Here is a 19327-nt window from a genome sequence, read left to right on the forward strand (position 1 = left end):
GCCCGGTCGTGCCTGAGATCCCTCCTGGATCTGCACCATCTCCTCACCCTCAACAGCATCAAGTGCGTCATCCCCTGCAGAACCATGAAAGACAAAAAATGGAAACAGGCATTAGCACCATGGCACACAATTAGGCCTCACAAGGTACAGAACCAGTACTTGATTGACACATGTCCCACATGACTATAACCCTCCCATGCATGCACTGTCACTGAGTTTGAAGGGGAGGAAAATGTCAGACACTGATGACACCAAGATGGAAGAGCAACACATTAGCTGCATGCTGGCTAGCAGAGCCATCACACATTGGCCTGTGAGTGGCATGTCCAATCCACATACATGACACATGCCATCACACAGATGGCATGTACCATAGGCATGTCACATATCGTTTGACAATAGGGCTGAGATATGCGTAGTGAAAGTGGGGGGATCGAAACAATCAGCCTGAATGAACAATGAGAAATACGGAACAATGTTGTTGCAAGATGCCACTTCAAGGGCAACTGGCGTGATGTTGCACAAAAAGTCTACTGTGGGCAGAAAGGATACTGTAATACCCAAATCCAGGGGCGCAGAATGTTTTGGATGAAGCACATGGGTGACCCAAACCACTCAGGCACACACACCCTTACCTGGCACTCAATCAGAACCCCTCACACACACAACATACACATGGATCACACACACATGCATGTGCACTCACCAGACAATGCCTCGTAATCTGACAGATCTCCCACACCTTGGCTATTTTCCTCTGTGACGTAGGTCCCAGCAACAGACTCATGTACAGTGAGTTCAATGTCCTCTTGTGGAGACCCACCTCCAGTCACCGGAGTAGCGGCATGACTTGAGGCCAGCTTTTTCTTTGCCCTGCACTTAAGGTCATTCCAGCGCTTGTAGCACTCACTAGCTGTGCGCCTCACTGATCCAAGGGCACTTATGATGTCTGCGACGGTCTGCCAGTGTGCCTGACGTCGGGCAGGTGTGGTCTTGCACCCTGAAGTGATCAACATTTCGCTGTCGTGTGCGGACACATACTGCACAAGTGCATCACGTTCGGCATCATTGAAGCTAGGCTTCCTTTGCATGCCGGACTGCGTAGCCGTGTCTGGGGTATCAGCCTGTAGTGGACGAGCACTCGTCCTCTTTTTTTTGGAAGGTGGTGGGGATCCTGAGTGGCCTACGCCACTCTGGCCACTAGGGGCAGGAGCACCGATGGACTGGGTAGTTGGAGTGTGGCAATGCACACTGAGCATGGGACTTGGTGCAGGCATTGGCTGAAGTGTTACATAGTCAGGGGGAACGTTAGCAAGATAGACTGGGACCAACACTGCCCTGGCTGGGAGAGTCAGAGCTGGGGTGGATGGAGCTGCAGCTGCCCCTGCATCCTCCCCACCCTGCCTACTCGGGGCAGGAGATGACATAGCGCCCCTGATCCACGTGGCCTGGTGACACCAACTTGCACCGCCACACATGGCCTAGACTTGGCGACCTGGAAGTCAGCCTGGGAGTCACCCTCTGCCAGGTCAGGTGCCACAATGGGCCGGTCCAACAAGTGCTCATCAGAGATGGTGTCAGCCACGTTTCCCTCAACTATGGGGGGGGCATGGGTGTCCCTGACTGGTCCTCCACACATGGGGGCCTAGGGGTACCCTGCAAATCCCGGCCACGTCCCCTACCGCGCCAACCACAGCCACCTCTTGAGGCTCGGCCACCTTTGCCACCCTTACCGCTTGGTCGCCTCCCAACCATGGCACTGATGTTGTTGTGCGTATGGGAGTTGCAGTAAACTATTGTCCTGGGCAATTGGATGTCAAAGGGGTAGGGTACTAGATGGAATTCATACCCTAGTGCTTTAGCAAGGCTGTATGTGACCCCTGGGGAAAGATGACGGGTCACGCAATGCACAGGCACCCCAAAAACAGAATATAACGTGCACGCAACCCCTTGTAGACCACGTGCGTGGAAAAATGAACCCGCACTACGCTGTGGCACCAAGAAACACAAAAATTAATGTACGCGTGTTACACGCAGCCTACAATGACCTCTGAAGGGGTACGCAACATACGGGGCAAGCACAGTTGGTAAATACGTGCGCGACTCACCGTCTGCCTGGAAAATGAGCGTGAAAAATATGCGCGTGTGCGCGTAGGCAACACCCCCGCCAAAAGAGTACGAACTAGAAACGCTGTGAAGTAAATCGCGTGTGAACCGATAAGAAGTACAGAATTCACCCACTCGCTCTCCAAGAAAAGTACGTACAAGGAAATGACGTCCTACACGTGCCTTTTAAACCGGCCCACATGTCCAACGTCACTTCCGCGTATATGCGCTAAGGCCCTAACCTCCAATTACACGAGCTGACACTCGGACGTGCAGTTCTTGGATGTGTGACATGCACCCGTGTTCATGGAAACACCCGCGCTCGCACGTCACAGATGCGCTTACGCGCTAAGGGTCTTTGGTCCAATGAAATCGCGTACGCGTGCTGACGCACTTACGCGCTAAGGGCCTTTCCTCGAAATACACGCTGATGTGCTAGATTTTCACCTGCCAAATCACTCCATATCAAGCTGGCCACGCGTTCACACACGGAAGACCACGCTCCTGCCCAGAATGCCGAATTACTGACCCCCAGAGCCCCAAGCACGCTCCCACCTGCCATCTGCTGCTGCCTGATTGCCTGCTGCCCACGTGCCCTGCCATTTGCTGCCTGCACGTCAGCCCGGGGTGCTGTTGCTGTGACCACCCCTGCTTGAACAGAAGACTCCCGACTGCTATTCCATCGCTCCACAGCCCAGCCCCAGGACCCAGTTGCCCACCCACACCTGCCTCTGGGGTTGCCATGTCGGGCACTACACCATCTGGCACCACTGGCAACCCCCAGCCAGGGAGGCAGAGGGCCACCAGCTTCACTGCCACCGAAGTTGGTGTCCTGGTGGAGCAAGTCCTGGGGCAGTATGATGCCCTCTTCAGAAGGTCGGCCGCCGACAAGGAAGGACGGACTCAGATCTGGACGGGCATTGTGACTGCCATCAACGCGGAGGGGGTGGCAGTCCACGACTTCCAACATGTCAAGAAGCGCTGGGAGGACTTCAGGTCCAGGACCCTCAACAAGGCCCGGCGCCTCTTGAAGGCAGCGGATGCTAAGGGGCGCCGGGGCCACCTGTCGGAACATCAGATGAGGGTCCTGGAACGCAAACGCCCAGCGCTCCACGTCCAGGTCCTTGAGAGGCAGTCTGGAGTCGAGCGGTAAGTGTACATGCATACTGATTTGAAGCTGTGCATGTGGTGGTGTGCCAGTAGTGTGCAGGTTGTACATGTGGTTTTGTAGGGCCATGTATGGATGTGTATGTACAGGGCTGTGAGGCTGACACGTGCAAGTCCTTTCATGTGTGAGACACATGGATGGTGTATGTGTGGGTATGCATGCAGGCCAAATGCAGATGTGTGAGCACACATGTTTGGATTACTGTGTATGTAAGTTGGCATGGTTGTGGTGTCACACATGGATGTTGGTTCCAGCTGCATGTATCTGCACCGTGTACATGTGCATGTGTGTGTATTTGATATGGGTGCAACAGTGATGCAACATGGATGCATGTGAGACTGATATGTAGAAGACTGATTGCCAGATGTGACATGGATGTCCATCCCATCACTGCGACAGTTGGCGGAGGTGTACACATGCATGTAATTGTGGTGCGTGTGTGCATGTCTAGTGCACTCCCTGTGTTTCATGTGATGTCTGGCTCACCTTTGGCTGATCATGCTGTTTGTATGTGTATGGATGGTGCTGTCTGTTGCAATATGGCTGTGGAATAGCTCATGTGTGTGAGTTGCAATGACATGTGTGTTGGGGATTGTGATGCCATGTCTGAAGTTTGACAATGCCACTCATGTACAACTGTCATGTGTGTATGAGTCCATTGTACAGTGCCCTGATGCCTGTCTCCTATCTCTCCCTGTCTGCAGCGTCAACTGATGAAGAGGGCGGATAAGGTGCTGTGAAGCACAGCGGCAGGGATCACACCGCCAGCTGGAGACGCAAGGCCCGGCTCCCCTCCCAGGTTGTCATCTCGTCGGGGAGTGAGGAGTCAGGTGCCGCGTCCCAGGTCGCAGCTGCCGAGGGGAGGGCCAAGAGGCAGAGGTTGGAGTTGGACTCCTCGGCAGCCGAAGGGACAGCTGAGACCCCACAGGGCCCAACGGAGGAAGATGTCACGGAGTCATCAAGGTTGGTGGGGGGTTTGGTGGAGGAGGAGGCCGTGCAAGGGACAGAGACGGGGTCTGGAGGTGGGGATTCCACTGGTGCTAGTGGTGCAGTTCAGGGGCAGGGCAGGAGGCAGCACAGGCCGCCGCGGAGGTGCCTGTGTGTAATCCTGTCCCCGATCCTGTCACTGCATCATCTTGCACCAGCAGGGATACCTACGTCCAGGCCTGTTCTCAGGGAGGGGATTGGATTACACCAACTGGCCTTCCTCTCCCTGCGGATGTGGCTATCCGGCACCGGGTTGAGCCTGTCCTGGGTGGGGTGGCATTGCGTCAACGTGCCATGCGAGTTGACCAGCTGTCTTTTTGTTGAGGTGACTGCACATCTTCTCGCATGGCTCGTTGACTGCGTTGAGCCACTGGGACAGCTCACCATGGCTGGATTCCTCTGTTTTGTGGACCTTGTTCCGACCCCCTCCTCAACTGAACCCCCTATGCGCCAGTCATCATCCGTGCCATCTTCCCACCCATGTGTCAACTGGGTGCCCTGTGGAGCTGCCTCTGACCCTGCGGCCAGGCTGGTGGAGGACACATCCCTGCCACAGTCGGGAGTCGGACGTTCAGCAGGGGTGGGCACCTCAACAGCTGCACCCCAGCTGGAGGAGGATGTGCAGGCAGCAGGACCCAGGGCACAGGCAGCGGCACAGCAGCAGCAGCAACAAGGTGGGAGCCATGATATCTAGGGGCCTTCATCATCAGAGGGGCAGGCATCGGCCAGAGGGCAGGAGGACCCTGGACGGGAAGTGTCTTCCGTGTGGCAGCGGTTGGGCCATGCGATAGATGTGGAGCGGCAGCGGGCGGAAGAGGCACGGCTCACTATGGTCAGGGCGGAGAACTCCATGCGTAGGGCCCTGAGGCAGGCCGAGTGCCTCGAAGCCATTCGCAAGGGGACATGAGTGTGGGCCTGCTGGCAGGTGCCCCGCACTGCTAGGGGGTGGGGGTGCAAGCGGACATGAGTGGGGGCCTGCTGGCAGGTGCCCCGCACTGCTGGGGGGTGGGGGTGCAAGGGGACATGAGTGGGGGCCTGCTGGCAGGTACCCCGCACTGCTGGGGGTGCAAGGGGACATGAGTGGGGGCCTGCTGGCAGGTGCCCCGCACTGCTGGGGGGTACGTGTGCAAGGCGACATGAGTGGGGGCCTGCTGGCAGGTGCCCTACAATGCTGGGGGGTGGGGGTGCAAGGGTACATGAGTGGGACATGAGTGGGGGCCTGCTGGCAGGTGCCCCACAATGCTGGGGGGTGGGGGTGCAAGGGGACATGAGTGGGACATGGGTGGGGGCCTGCTGGCAGGTGGCCCACAATGCTGGGGGGTGGGGGTGCAAGGGGACATGAGTGGGACATGAGTGGGGGCCTGCTGGCAGGTGCCCCACAATGCTGGGAGGTGGGGGTGCAAGGGGACATGAGTGGGACATGAGTGGGGGCCTGCTGGCAGGTGCCCCACAATGCTGGGGGGTGGGAGTGCAAGGGGACATGAGTGGGACATGAGTGGGGGCCTGCTGGCAGGTGGCCCACAATGCTGGGGGGTGGGGGTGCAAGGGGACATGAGTGGGACATGAGTGGGGGCCTGCTGGCAGGTGCCCCACAATGCTGGGGGTGGGGGTAAAATGGGACATGAGTGGGACATGAGTGGGGGCCTGCTGGCAGGTGGCCTACAATGCTGGGGGGTGGGGGTGCAGGGGGACATGAGTTGTTGATCAGTGGTGCAAGCAGACAGGTGGCTTGTCTGGGGTGCATGGCCATGGTGGATGGGCTGCCTGCGGGACATGACCAGGGGTGCGTGGTAGTCCCCTGTGGTGTGGTCTGCCTGCAGGGGCCGTGGAGGGTGTAGAGGGAACACCTGGAAGGACCCACACTGCCAATTCACGTGTAGGACTCCCCGTGCACCCCCGAAATTCACGTACCCCGCTCTGACAGCTAAATCACGTGTGAAACTTACCAAAAACCCCTGAAATACACTTACCCCACTCGCACAGGGCCTATCGCGGGTGAAACTTCACGCGAACCCCTGAAATACACGTACCCCACTCGCACAGGGCCTATCGCGGTTGAAACTTCCCGCGAACACCAGTAATGCACGTACCCCACTCGCACATGGCCTATCGCGTGTGAGACTTCACGCGAACACCTGAAATACACGTACCCCACTCGCACAGGACCTATTGCGGGTGAAACTTCCCGCAAACACCAGTAATGCACGTACCCCACTCGCACATGGCCTATCGCGTGTAAAACTTCACGCGAACCCCTGAAATACACGTACCCCACTCGCACATGGCCTATCGCGTGTGAAACTTCACACGACCACAGGAATATTGGCCCTGTGCGAGCGAGCGGGGTATGTGTATTCCTGGGGTTCGCATAAAGTTTCACCCGCGATTTCAGCAGGATACGTGTATTACGGTGTTCGCATGAAGTTTCACACGCGAAAGGGCCCTGGTCGAGGAAGTACGTGAATTTCAGGGGTGCGCGGCAAGTTTTACATGCGAAAGGGCAAGGCCCGTGCACAATACGTCACAAACGCGCCTATGCGCTAAGGGCCTTTGGTCCAATGATATCGCGTACGTGTGCTGACGCGCTTACGCGCTAAGGGCCTTTCCTCGAATTACATGCTGACGTGCAAGAATTTCCCGTGCCAAATCGCTCCGTATCAAGCTGGCCACGCGTACACACACGGAAGACCACGCTCCTGCCCAGAAGGCCGAATTACTGCCCCCCAGAGCCCCGAGCACGCTTCCATCTGCTGCTGCATGTCTGCCTGCTGCCCACGTGCCCTGCTATTTGCTACCTGCACGTCAGCCATCTGCAGGGGTCCAGTTGCAGTGTCCACCCCTGCTGGAACAGAAGACTCCCGACTGGGATTCCATCGCTCCACGGCCCAGCCCCAGGACCCAGTTGCCCACCCACTCCTGCCTCTGGGGTTGCCATGTCGGGGACTACACCATCTGGCACCACTGGCAACCCCAACCAGAGAGGCAGAGGGCCACCAGCTTCACTGCCACCGAAGTTGGTGTCCTGGTGGAGCATGTCCTGGGGCATTATGATGCCCTCTTCGGAACATCACGCGCCAACAAGGAAGGATGGGAGAGGATCTGCCATCAACGCAGAGGGGGTGGCAACCCGCGACATCAAGCACGTCAAGAAGCGTGTTAGGGAGAATTCTCTGTTTAGGCTGAATTTCCTAACCTAGTGAGTCCCCCAGCAGCTTTGCTGGATTTCTGGAGTTTGTTTTTTTCTATCCTGCCAAGAGTGAGACACTTTTTCTCCCACTCTTGGACATGAATGTGGTTAATTCCTTTGAATGTCAATGTGTTCTATGGGCTATGGGGTCTTTTACTCCATAGGGTCTCATATGTTTTTCTATGTGTGTTACACTGCACCCTCTGTGCCGTAACACTGGGGCGTCCTAGAGGATCCCCACCATAGACTCCATATCCCGGGACTGACTACTGTCTCCCAGGGCATGTAAAGTCACCATTGGCTTTACTAGACCTAAATTTACTAACAGAACTAGTACAAACTATCCTATTGTGGACGTACTGGTAGGGGTAATTCGATTACCCCTGGGTCTGTTATTCGAGGGGGCACTGTCCCGTCCTCTCTCGTCGAGTTTTGGCTGGTGGCAGTGGAAACTACTTGTTATATTCGACCCCAAATATAGCTCTATGGGATTCTTTCCATTGTTGGAGGTTAATACTTTTTTTCGTTAATCTCTAACATACCACCGGCTTATTTATCTTAAATAAATCTAACGGTTGGTATTTTCTGCCAGAACTCGGTTTTTAAAATGGCGTCTGAGTTCGTCTCTGTGACTCCTAAACCAAAGGTTGAGCCCTTTGTTCCACTTTTGGCGGGCTTCTGCACAGAGGCCCTCCAAAGTGGTGCCATTCTGTCTGAGTACCACAGGGGGTGTGGGAGGGGGTTTAGGCACCCTGTACTGAGTTGCCTTGCCAACTCAAGTCGCACTCTGGTGTGATTGGCCCAAGTGGTGAGCCACCCCGCTCACCACTTAGCGTGTTTTGATTGACAGCTAGACTGAATGAATGGGGGTTTTCTGCATAAAAGCAGGGCTTTTGGGACTGGATCTTCAGAAGTCGCCACAGGACCTAAGAATCCGACGAGGGTAAAGCTGAGGCGACCTGCAACGAGGACACCTCCGGTGGAGCCCTGTTGGACCGACTCACCACTTCCCAACGACAGAGGAGATCTCCCGGCTGGAGAGTCTTCTTCCCCTGACTGGTGGGAACAACCAGTCCCCTTTGCTTTTTCTTTGCTTCCAGGGCGTAGTGGTCGAATTGCCCGTGCTGAGCACCCCGGCAACCGGATAGCCACTAACCCATACCGCGTCCAAAAGGTGGTGCCTTGTGACGGAGCACTCCGCGGCTGGTCTCTTCCCTGGTGGTGCAACGATCTTCAACTTTCCTTCGACGACGAGAGCATCTCTTCTCTTGGCAAAGCCCCGACTTGCATCCACCACCAGGAACAACTGCCCCCGCCGGAGCTGTCTCTCCACATACAAGGTACCGTGTCCGCCTGGCTTCCCTTGTGACGGTTAGCGTGAGGTGTCTTAATCCTCGCCTCTCCATTGGTCACCTCCAAGCCTTCTTAACTTTCTGTTCTGAACTGGTCCAATCTTTCTGTGACAATTTGCGCCAAAGACTCGAAGTGCATTTCCACTGTGATACTTTTTGGGACATTTCGCCCTGCCTCTCTCCGAGTAGGCCTGGCCTCTGAACTTTGCGATCTACAGTAGACCCTGCATTACTTGCCTTGCATTTGTTCGTAAAAGTGTTGGTACCAAGTTGATTTCATACCCTGCCTTTTCTCTCCCATCCTAACGAATACTAGAGTGCCATCTAGGTTAAAGCATTCACTTCTGTCTGCAAATAAGTGGTGCCGTTAAACCTAGACTTGTCGAACTATTGTTAGGGGGATTGATTTACTTATAGTGATTGTAATGGAAGTTGTTTGCCGTATTAGTGCCAGTGTGTTTTTCATAGATGTGTTTTTATAAATAAATAACTATATATCTTTACACCAAAGCTCTGTTCCGTGTTTGCTTGTTCTACTGTGTAAATTGCCCTATTTTGTATACTCCACATACTGCCTAACTCTTCTTGAGGGAAGTCTGACTGCTCAGCCACAGCTACCAAGTGAACCTGTGTGGTACAGACTGCTACCAAGTGGGTTTACTGCCAAACACCTGTAGTCCTAAATCTTTTGCAGTGGTCCCAGAGGGAACTGCACAGGTTTCCGCCTAACAAAGCGCTGGGAGGACTTCAGGTCCAGGACCCTACACAAAGCCCGGCGCCTCACGGAGGGGGGCCAGGCAAGCCTGAGTGCCATCCAGATGAGGGTCCTGGAACGTGTAGGCCCAGCGCTCCACGCCCAGATCCTTCAGAGGCAGACCTGTCTGGAGTTGAGCGGTAAGTGGCCAAGCATTGCTGTGTGAGACAGTGCATGTTGCAGTGTGCTGGTAGTCTGATGCTTGCCTGTATGTGTGACATAGGCCATGTATGGATATGTGTGTGTGCAGGGACATCATGGTCATGCATGTGAGACCAGTTATGTGTGAGCCACATGGTTGGTGCATGTGTTTTGAAGCAACATGGGGAGCTCTATGTGGAATGCACACATGAATGCATGGCTGTCTCTGTTCCTGGACATGGAGGGGGGGGTGAGGAATGGGTGCTGATGTCATGTACATGTATGGTGCACATGTGTGTGTGTGTGCCTGAGAAGTGTGTGTGTGAGTTTGCAACGCCATGGATGCATGTCACTTTGAAGGTAACATCTTGGTTTACAGGGGCCCTTCTACATGGATGTTGATGTTGATTGCAGGCGCACGGACTGTTTCTGCATGTGTGTTGCGTGCATTCACCCATGTGTTGTGGAATGACAGGATGGAAGTGACATTTGACAGTGCCACTCATGTGTTATTGTTTCCTGTCTAGGGTATTTTGTACTGTACCCTGATGCTTTTGTTCTATGTCTCCCTCTACGCAGCGTCAAGTGAAGAAGAGGGCGGAGACGGCGCTGTGGAGCCAAGCGGCGGGGATGCCTCCACTGGGCGGCGACGCAAGGCCCAGCCACCCTCCCAGGAATTACCATCATCCGGGAGAGAGGGGGCTGGTGCTGCGTCTGCCTCAATGGCTGAGGCGGAAGGGCCGGGTGGGCCCCCACAGGGGCTTCCAATGGCGGAAGATGGTGTGGAGACATCCAGGTTGGTGGTCTCCACAGAGGAGGAGGAGCCCGCTACTGAGCCGCACATGGGGCCTGGTAGGGGTAGTACCACTGGTGCAAGTGGTGCAGTCCAGGGCCAGGGTCAGGAGGCAGCACAGGTCACCATGGAGGGGCCTGTGCATGTCGCTGTCCTTGACCCTGTGACTGCACCATCATGCACCAGCTGGGAGGCCCCATCCCAGGCCCGTCCGCAGGTAGGGGAGAGTGCCATATCACCTGCCTCTCCACTACCTGCGGACGAGGGGACACATGACCGTATGAGATCCATCCTGGTGGGTGTCGCATTGCGCACGCGTGTCATTCGTGATGACGTGCATTCTTCCTGGGCGGAGAACGCATGCCATCACGAAGAGCAGCGTCGTGACGTGGCACTGCTGGGAGGGGCCCTGGTCGGAGGGTTCCTACATGTGATGCGCACTCTGGCGGACCTCTCCTCCTCTGTGGAGGCTATGGGCCGGTCGTTCTCCACATCGTCTTCCGGCCCAGATTCCACCAGGGCCCCCTCTGGACCTGGCCTGACCAACACAGCCAGCTTGGTGGAGCTCACATCCCTGCCACAGTCGGGAGTCAGTGGTCCAGCAGGGGTGGACACCATAACTGGAGACCAGCAGATGGAGGATGTGCAGGCACCATCGGACAGGGCACATGGACAGCAGCAGCAGGAGCAGGCTGTATGTGGGAGCAATGATAGCTCGGGGCCATCAACATCGGAGGGGCAGGCATCGGCCGGATAGCAGGAGGACCCTGGATGGGAAGTGTCTTCCGTGTGGCAGCGGTTGGGCCATGCGATAGATGCGGAGCGGCAGCAGGCGGAAGAGGCACGGCTCACTATGGTCAGGGCGGAGAACTCCATGCGTAGGGCCCTGAGGCAGGCCGAGTGCCTCGAGGCCATTCGCAGGGACCTGGTGTTCCAGATGTCATCGTCCCTGTGAACCCTCGGGGCCATGGAAGAGGACAGCCTCCGGGACATCGAGCAGGAGTTCGATGATGCCCTGGCCCGGAACATCAACATGTGAGCCGTTGGACTTGCCCGCTGCCCTTGTAAATAGTTATTTAGTTTGTATTAGGTTTCCTTTGTTTTTTTCTTTATTTTAGACCTTTTGGACAATGGACCACATTTTTGTATATAGTTTTTTAATTAGGTAGGAGTTTTTGATAGGTTTCATCTCTTCAGTTGGGATCATGAACCCTGGATTGTTCATCTGTGCATAGTTGACTGTTGGATTCTACTTTTTTGTTTGGATTTCCCCATGGAGCAATGGTTTTCACTTTTCGTTTTCCCTTGGATTTCATTTTTTGAACTGTGACCTTGGACACCTTTCCTTTGGATTATGATTTGTTGTTTTTCATTATTTTACAGACATGCAGCTTTTCTTTTTAAATTTCCATTGTCGTTTGTTTGATTTTCATTCCATGCATTGTGCTTTCAATACATTTTTTTCTTCAAACTTCGATGTGTGGTATTATCTCATTGGTTTCATGCATGTCATGATATGGGTTTTGAGATTCACTTGCACCCATTGTGTGTGTGTGAGGAACATGTCTTCATTTACATACTTGCCATTGGGGTTGTGTCATGTAATTGGCATTTCTATGTGGGTGGGTGCAATACTTGGGTGGGTCTTCGGCATGTAGAGGCTGGCCATAAGAGCCAGGGATCTAGATTGTGATGACGTGGGGGACATGTGTCAGGGCCTGCTGGCAGGTGACCTACACTGCTGGGGGTTGGGGGTGCTGGGGGACATGAGTGGGGGCTACTGGCAGGTGCCCCACACTGCTGGGGGGTGGGTGTGCAAGGGGACATGAGTGGGGGCCTGCTGGCAGGTGCCCCGCACTGCTGGGGGGTGGGGGTGCAAGGGGACATGAGTGGGGGCCTGCTGGCAGGTGCCCCACACTGCTGGGGGTGGAGGTGCAGGGGGACATGAGTGGGACATGAGTGGGGGCCTGCTGGCAGGTGCCCTGCACTGCTGGGGGGTGGTGCTGCAAGGGGACATGAGTGGTACATGAGTGGGGGCCTGCTGGCAGGTGCCCTGCACTGCTGGGGGGTGAGTGTGCAAGGGGACATGAGTGGGGGCCTGCTGGCAGGTGCTGCTGGGGGTGGGGGTGCAAGGGGACATGGGTGGGACATGATTGGGGGCCTGCTGGCAGGTACCCCACACTGCTGGGGGTGGGGGTGCTGGGGGAGATGAGTGGGGGCCTGCCGGCAGGTGCCCTGCACTGCTGTGTGGTGGGGGCAAAAGGGGGTAACGCGTTGGTGATCACTAGTGCAAGGAGACATGTGGCTTGGCTGGGGGGCATGCCCATGGTGGATGGGCTGCCAGCGGGACATGACCAGGGGTGCAGGGTAGTCCCCTGTGGTATGGTCTGCCTGCAAGGGCCGTGGAGGGTGTAGACGGAACACCTGGGAGGGCCCACACTGCCAATTCACGTGTAGGACACCCCTGCACCTCCGAAATACACGTACCCTGCTGGAATCGCGTGTGGGACGTCCCGCGCACCCCTGTAATACACGTACCCTGCTGTAATTGCGTGTTGGACTTCCCCGCACCCCAGAAATACAGGTACCCTGCTGAAATCGTGTGTGTGACTTCCCGCGCACCCATGTAATACACGTGCCCTACTGAAATCGCGTGTCAAACTTCCCTGCACCCCAGAAATGCACGTACCCTGCTGAAATCGCGTGGGGGACTACCCGCGCACACCAGTGAGACACCTACGCTGCTGCAATCGCGTGTAAAAGTTCCCCGCACCCCAGAAATACACGTACCCTGCTGAAATTGCGTGTGTAACTTCCCGCGCACCACGGTAATACAGGTACCCTGCTGGAATCGCGTGTAAAAGTTCCCCGCATCCCAGAAATACACGTACCCTGCTGAAATCACGTGTGGAACTTCCTGCGCACCGCAGTAATACTGGTACCCTGCTGTAATCGCGTATAAAAATTCCCCGCACCCCAGTAATACACGTACCCTGCTGGAATCGCGTGTGGAACTTCCCGTGCACCCTTGTAATACACGTACCCTGCTGTAATCGCGTGTTGAACTTCCCCGCACTCCAGAAATACAGGTACCCTGCTGAAATCGCGTGTGTAACTTCCCGCGCACCCCTGTAATACACGTGCCCTGCTGAAATCGCGTGTAAAAGTTCCCCGCAACCCAGTAATACACGTACCCTGCTGGAATCGCGTGTGGAACTACCTGCGCACCCCTGTAATACACGTACCCTGCTGTAATCGCGTGTTGAACTTCCCCGCACCCCAAAAATACACGTACCCTGCTGTAATCGCGTGTGGAACTTCCCGCGCACCCAAGTAATACACGTTCCCCGCTCGTCGTTTGCTGTTTGGCAGCCCTGTATACTGGTCCAGGGTTAGCGCAGCCCTTTGCGATGAATTGTGAATTTTGATGGCTTTTCCTTGCGCGAGGGCGTTCTTGGGGGCGTAACTGGCACAGCTGCAGGGTCGCTGCGCCACTCTGCACCACGGCTGGTTTTGGAGGCTGAAATCCATGAATACGCTGTGCACGGATATCGATTTTAGCGCACGCGGCTGGCGCAGACATTCGCACGCGCACACTGTGCGCCAGCCGCGTGCGCCACTTTTGTGCGAAATTCGATGAATTAGCCTGATAATATGTATGTGTGCTGCTTTGTGAATTTTTCAAATGTTACTATGTTATGATATAACAATTAAACATACCCTCCCAGAGTTTTTAGGTAGTGGTACTGTTGTCTGAACATGTCCGCGGACATCAAATTCAGTAGAAGGGGTTCAGTATGTTCCATATTACATGTACATAAAGTCAAAGTTATTATTGTTAAGTTGTGCTACTAAAAACCTATGAAATTCAGTGAAAAAACTTTGTTAAAAGGACGTTATGGTTAAGTTGCGCTACTAAAAACCTATGAAATTCAGTGAAAAAACTTTGTAAAAGGGACGTTATGGTTCCAAGTAAAACCGAAAAACCCTTGAAATTCCGCCAGTTATGGTAAGCTAAGCAACCATAACTCGCTCCACCACCGTGCACTGCTAAGCCTAAGACCCAGGACATCAAAGATGACATCACAAATGTCATTGATGACATCACTGATGACATCACGTGTCTGACGCCCCCTTTTTTCCTTTCCTGACATATCTAGGCCACATGATTTTCTTCAGTAACAGTCAGGAACTAAAAATTGTAAATGTACTATATTTGTAGACTTGTCCTTCAAGTATGTTCTTACATTAATTCCCTTATGGTCCAGTCATATCACATGAAACATATACATAGGGGAAGACACAACCTTGAAAGACAGCAATCCTTTTTGTGCATTAAAATTATCAGTAGAGTTATCAGCAGTTTCTGATAGTTTTGATGTTTTTTTATTACTGTACTTTCCCTGTATATGCTCATATTTTTATATGTTTTACTCACACTATTTTCCTTAGGGTCCAGACACATCATGTGATATATATATATAGATAGGGTAAGTAACAGCTTTGAAACAGAGCAATCATTTTTCTGCATAAAGGTAATCAGTTAGGTTATGAACACTTTCTGCTACTATTGCTGTTTTTTTTCTTACTTCAATTCCCTTGTATATATTCATATTTGTATGTGGTGTTGTCTCTTTGTGATTTGTCTATAATAATGCAATTATGTAGTAAGTGGGTTTTATTACCTACTTATCACAAGTTTCACTGTACACAAAACTCTAATATGAAAACAGTTATCATTTCACTATTCAACATGGCAAGCTTATGAATATTGCATCTCCATCATGTATGCTGCACACAATGTTTCTACATGAGTACCTTAGTATACTGGATTGAAGTTAATAATAGAATGCTATGTATATCAATGCATAGCTTAATGCTCTGAGTAGCACTTGATATTTATTCCAATAATCTTTGACACTTTTTTTATTAACATTACACTAAGAATCCCTTGTACAGACTTTGCATGAAAGGTAAATGCACATGTGATGTCATCAGTGATGTCATAAATGGCATTTGTGATGTCATCTTTGATGTCCTGGGTGTTAGGCTTACCAGTGCACGGTGGTGGCACGAGTTATGGTTGCTTAGCTTACCATAACTGGCCAATTTCAAGGGTTTTTCGGTTTTACTTGGAATCATAACGTCCCTTTAACAAAGTTTTTTCACTGATATATATATATATATATATATATATGCATATATATCTATATATATATATTTTATTTATTTTTTGTAATGCAATTTGCCCAGCACCATGTGGCTATTTGCTTCTGGAGGGGCCGGCTTTCTTATTCAGGCCTCTTAAATATATTTTTTTAAAGAAGTCTAACACTTTTAGCAGTGACCCTAAATAAGAAAGAATGGGAATACCAAATAATTTGCCTTTCTAGAATTCTATACAATCATTGCTAGACTCATTAAAGGTTTATTTCAGTCACACTTCAGGGGGTGAGTCCCTGATTTAGTCTGTTTTTAAACACCTCAACTCAGCCTTTTATCCTTCTGAGGTCGATGGTTGAGTACCAACACAGGTTGGGTGATATTGTATGTAAATGTGTTCTATATAAAGCGCTTAAGCATAAGTGCTATGATATGATATGATATTATATGATGATATGATATGATATGGCAATTATAACGCGCCTATACACAAGTGTTTCAAGGCACAACGAGGCAAGGGAGGGGGAACAGAGGGAAGACATAGAACGATCCTACTAGGCCGGGTGTCATTCAGATCGCAAAATATGTAATGAAACATCATTATCATTTGGTCATGGACATCAGCTTGCATTCACATTAATTTGGAAATATGGGCCTATACAAACTGATCTTAACGATACCCAAGACGATCCATTCTTGTATGAAATGTGTATCGCATTATAGTGATATCGTAACCATATTTTTAGAAGTGTGCTTAGGAACAATGCTATGTGGTGCCACTTCCGTTTTTTCAAGGGGTGAAAGGCCATGTTCCATCGTTTCCCGTGATATCACTTCATGGTGGGGTCAAATGACATCACTTCTTGTGATGTCATCAGAGGTCAAGGGTTGTGTGATGTCACTTCCACTACCCCTGGCATTTTGGTTAAATGACGTCCCAGGACATGTAGTTAGTTATATCTGGAGAGTCCTAACAGGAAACTTTGCAAAATGTGCTGCAGATTGGTGAAACGGTGTGGAATTGTATAAGAAACAATGCTTTGCCTGAAACCCACAAGCACATTTTGATTTTTGCTGAAATCCGGGGAAAGGGTTTTGGTATTCAAATGTCATGTAGCCAGTACTGTCCAGAGCGTCCTAATAGGCAACTATGCAAAATGTAGTGCAGATTGGTGAAACAATGTGGAATTGCATAAGGAACAAATCGTTGCCACAAATTCTGCCACAAACACCTTTTCTCTTTTATATATATAGATAAATGCAAACACACTATATGAAAGACCACATACATAACATTTTACCACAATTGTATCTTCAAAAAACAAAAAACTGTGAGAAGCATAAACTTCTTCCTAGCCATATCAATGATCACACTCCTCCCAAGCTTTCAATGTATACATGTAATTAGAAAATACATTACTGGCAACTTTGTAAGTGTGGCAACATATGTTCTGCAACAAAACACTTCTACCTATATTACACAAAGGTAATGTTCACTTTCGAAAATCTGTGAGTAATGCTTTAATGTATTCCATTTATTTCACAGCTCACTTTCAAGAATTTGTATGGCACAGAGGCCAAATAAAACACTACTTGCATTTACACTGCTCTGTTTTTCAATGCCACACAAATGATGCAGCATGTGTTCTGAATTGTATTAGCATTTGTACCCACAATCTAAAGGCTATGCAACCTCCAGCTTTTCATATGTTATCAACTACAACACCCATAACCCCTCAACATTCAGTATACCAGCTAAAGCTGATGGAAAATGTACACCAACACATCTGACAGCAAAAACGTCTAGAACCCTCAAGACCAGTATTGGATTGTTTGTAATGCATTCCTATTATATACCCTTGGAGTGTCCTCTGCCTTATGTTATCAAAGTCTCAGGACCTACTTATACGACTTACTTTTTTTTATAACTTAGATTGTGCAAATGGTAGTACCATATGATATGATATGGCATTTACAATGCGCCTATACGCAAATGTTTCAAGGCACAACGAGGCAAGGGGGGGAACAAAGGGAGGACTGACAATTATCCTATGAGGCCAGGTGTCATTCAGATCGCACAAGAGCATGGGAAGGGGGCAGGGGCAGTGCAGTACATGGGAAAAGATGATAACAATAAGTAACGGCCACAAGTGGCAAGTGCAAGGGTAAGTGCATACATCAGGTGTCAAGGGCTGGTATGGGGGACTGTAGGGATACAGAAACAGTCTCCAAGTGCAGGGGTTGCCAGGTGGGCAGTGCAGGCTTGTGACGCTGGTGGGAGAGGGACCTGGACCCGAGATCAGAGGGTGTCCAGGTAGCCATTGCAGTTCCGGTTACATCCAGGAGGTCAGCAGAGGAGTAGAGGAGAAAAGGCAGAAGCAAAGAGAAAGGTTTTGAGGTGCTTCCGGAACCAGAGATGTTTCTCCTCAAGTTTAAGGGAGGCAGGGAGGCTGTTCCAGAGGGAGACACCAGCCAAAGAAAGAGATCTACCACCAACTTGAAGCTTGGAGAAGCGACTGACCCTGAGGGAGTTGGAGGCGGATGAGCGAAGAGCTCGAGAAGGAAGATATTTAGGAAGAGAGAGTTCAAGGTATTAAGGCCCCAGGCCGCAGAAGGCCTTGTGGTGAATGCAGAGGGCTTTGAACTTAATCCTCGCAGCTACTGGGAGCCAGTGCAGAGATTTCAGTCCTGGAGAGATACGATCCCTGGACTTTAGGCCAAGGATAAGTCTCGTAGTCCTGTTCTGCATAAGTTGCACAGGCGGAGAGTAGAAGCAGGCAGATTTAGAAAGAGACTGTTGCAATAGTCCAGCCTAGAGAGAACCAGAGCTCTGGAGACAGAAAGCTTCTGGGGGAAGGAGAGGAAAGGAAGAATAGCTCTGAAGAGGTGCAGTTTGTAGTGTGACTTCTTAGAGACATCAGAGAGGGCGGAGAGAAGGAGAGTGTGGAGTTGAAGATGACCCTGAGGTTTTTAGCCTTGCAAGTGGGAGCAGGAAGAGGGCCAAGAGAGGATGGCCAGAGAGCTACAGGTAAGGAGGGTGCGGGTGTGCCGATGAGCAGAATCTCAGCCTTATTGGCATTAAGGCAGAGTTCATTGGCAGCAGACCACTCTTTGATAGCAGACAGACAGTCAGAGATGAGGGAAGGAAAGGAGGAGGCCGAGGGTAGCCTGAAAATGAGCTGGTTGTCATCCGCATAGCACTGAAAGTTGGGGCAGAGAGCGGCGATGTGGTGGGCAAGGAGTGCCAGGTATAGGTTGAACAACCAGGGAGAGAGGTTAGACCCATGGGGGATACCACAGGTAGAGACAAAGATAGCGGAGAGGAAGGACCCAAGTTGGACCTGGGAGGGTCGGTCAGAGAGGAAAGAAGTCAGCCACACCAGAGCCTGACCAGTGTTTCCCAGGTTATCACAGAGACGGTTGAGCAGGATGGCATGGTTGACAGTGTCAAAGGCAGAAGAGAGATCAAGCAGGATGAGGACGCAAGGCATGTTAGAGTCAAGGTTGGAGAGTAAACATTAATGATGACCTTAGAGGAATGTAAGGAGGCCAGGAGGGCGTCCCAACGGGTGCCTCGATTAAATGGAGAAGAGGAGAAAGAAGAGGGCACAGAGACCATATGAAGGTTCCATAGGTCTGGCGAAGGCACAACAAAGAGGATGTCGCTGAGAATTTC

Source organism: Ambystoma mexicanum, chromosome 10 (genome assembly GCF_040938575.1).
Source record: "Ambystoma mexicanum isolate Mex_15411 chromosome 10, UKY_AmexF1_1, whole genome shotgun sequence".
Taxonomy (NCBI): Eukaryota; Metazoa; Chordata; class Amphibia; order Caudata; family Ambystomatidae; genus Ambystoma; species Ambystoma mexicanum.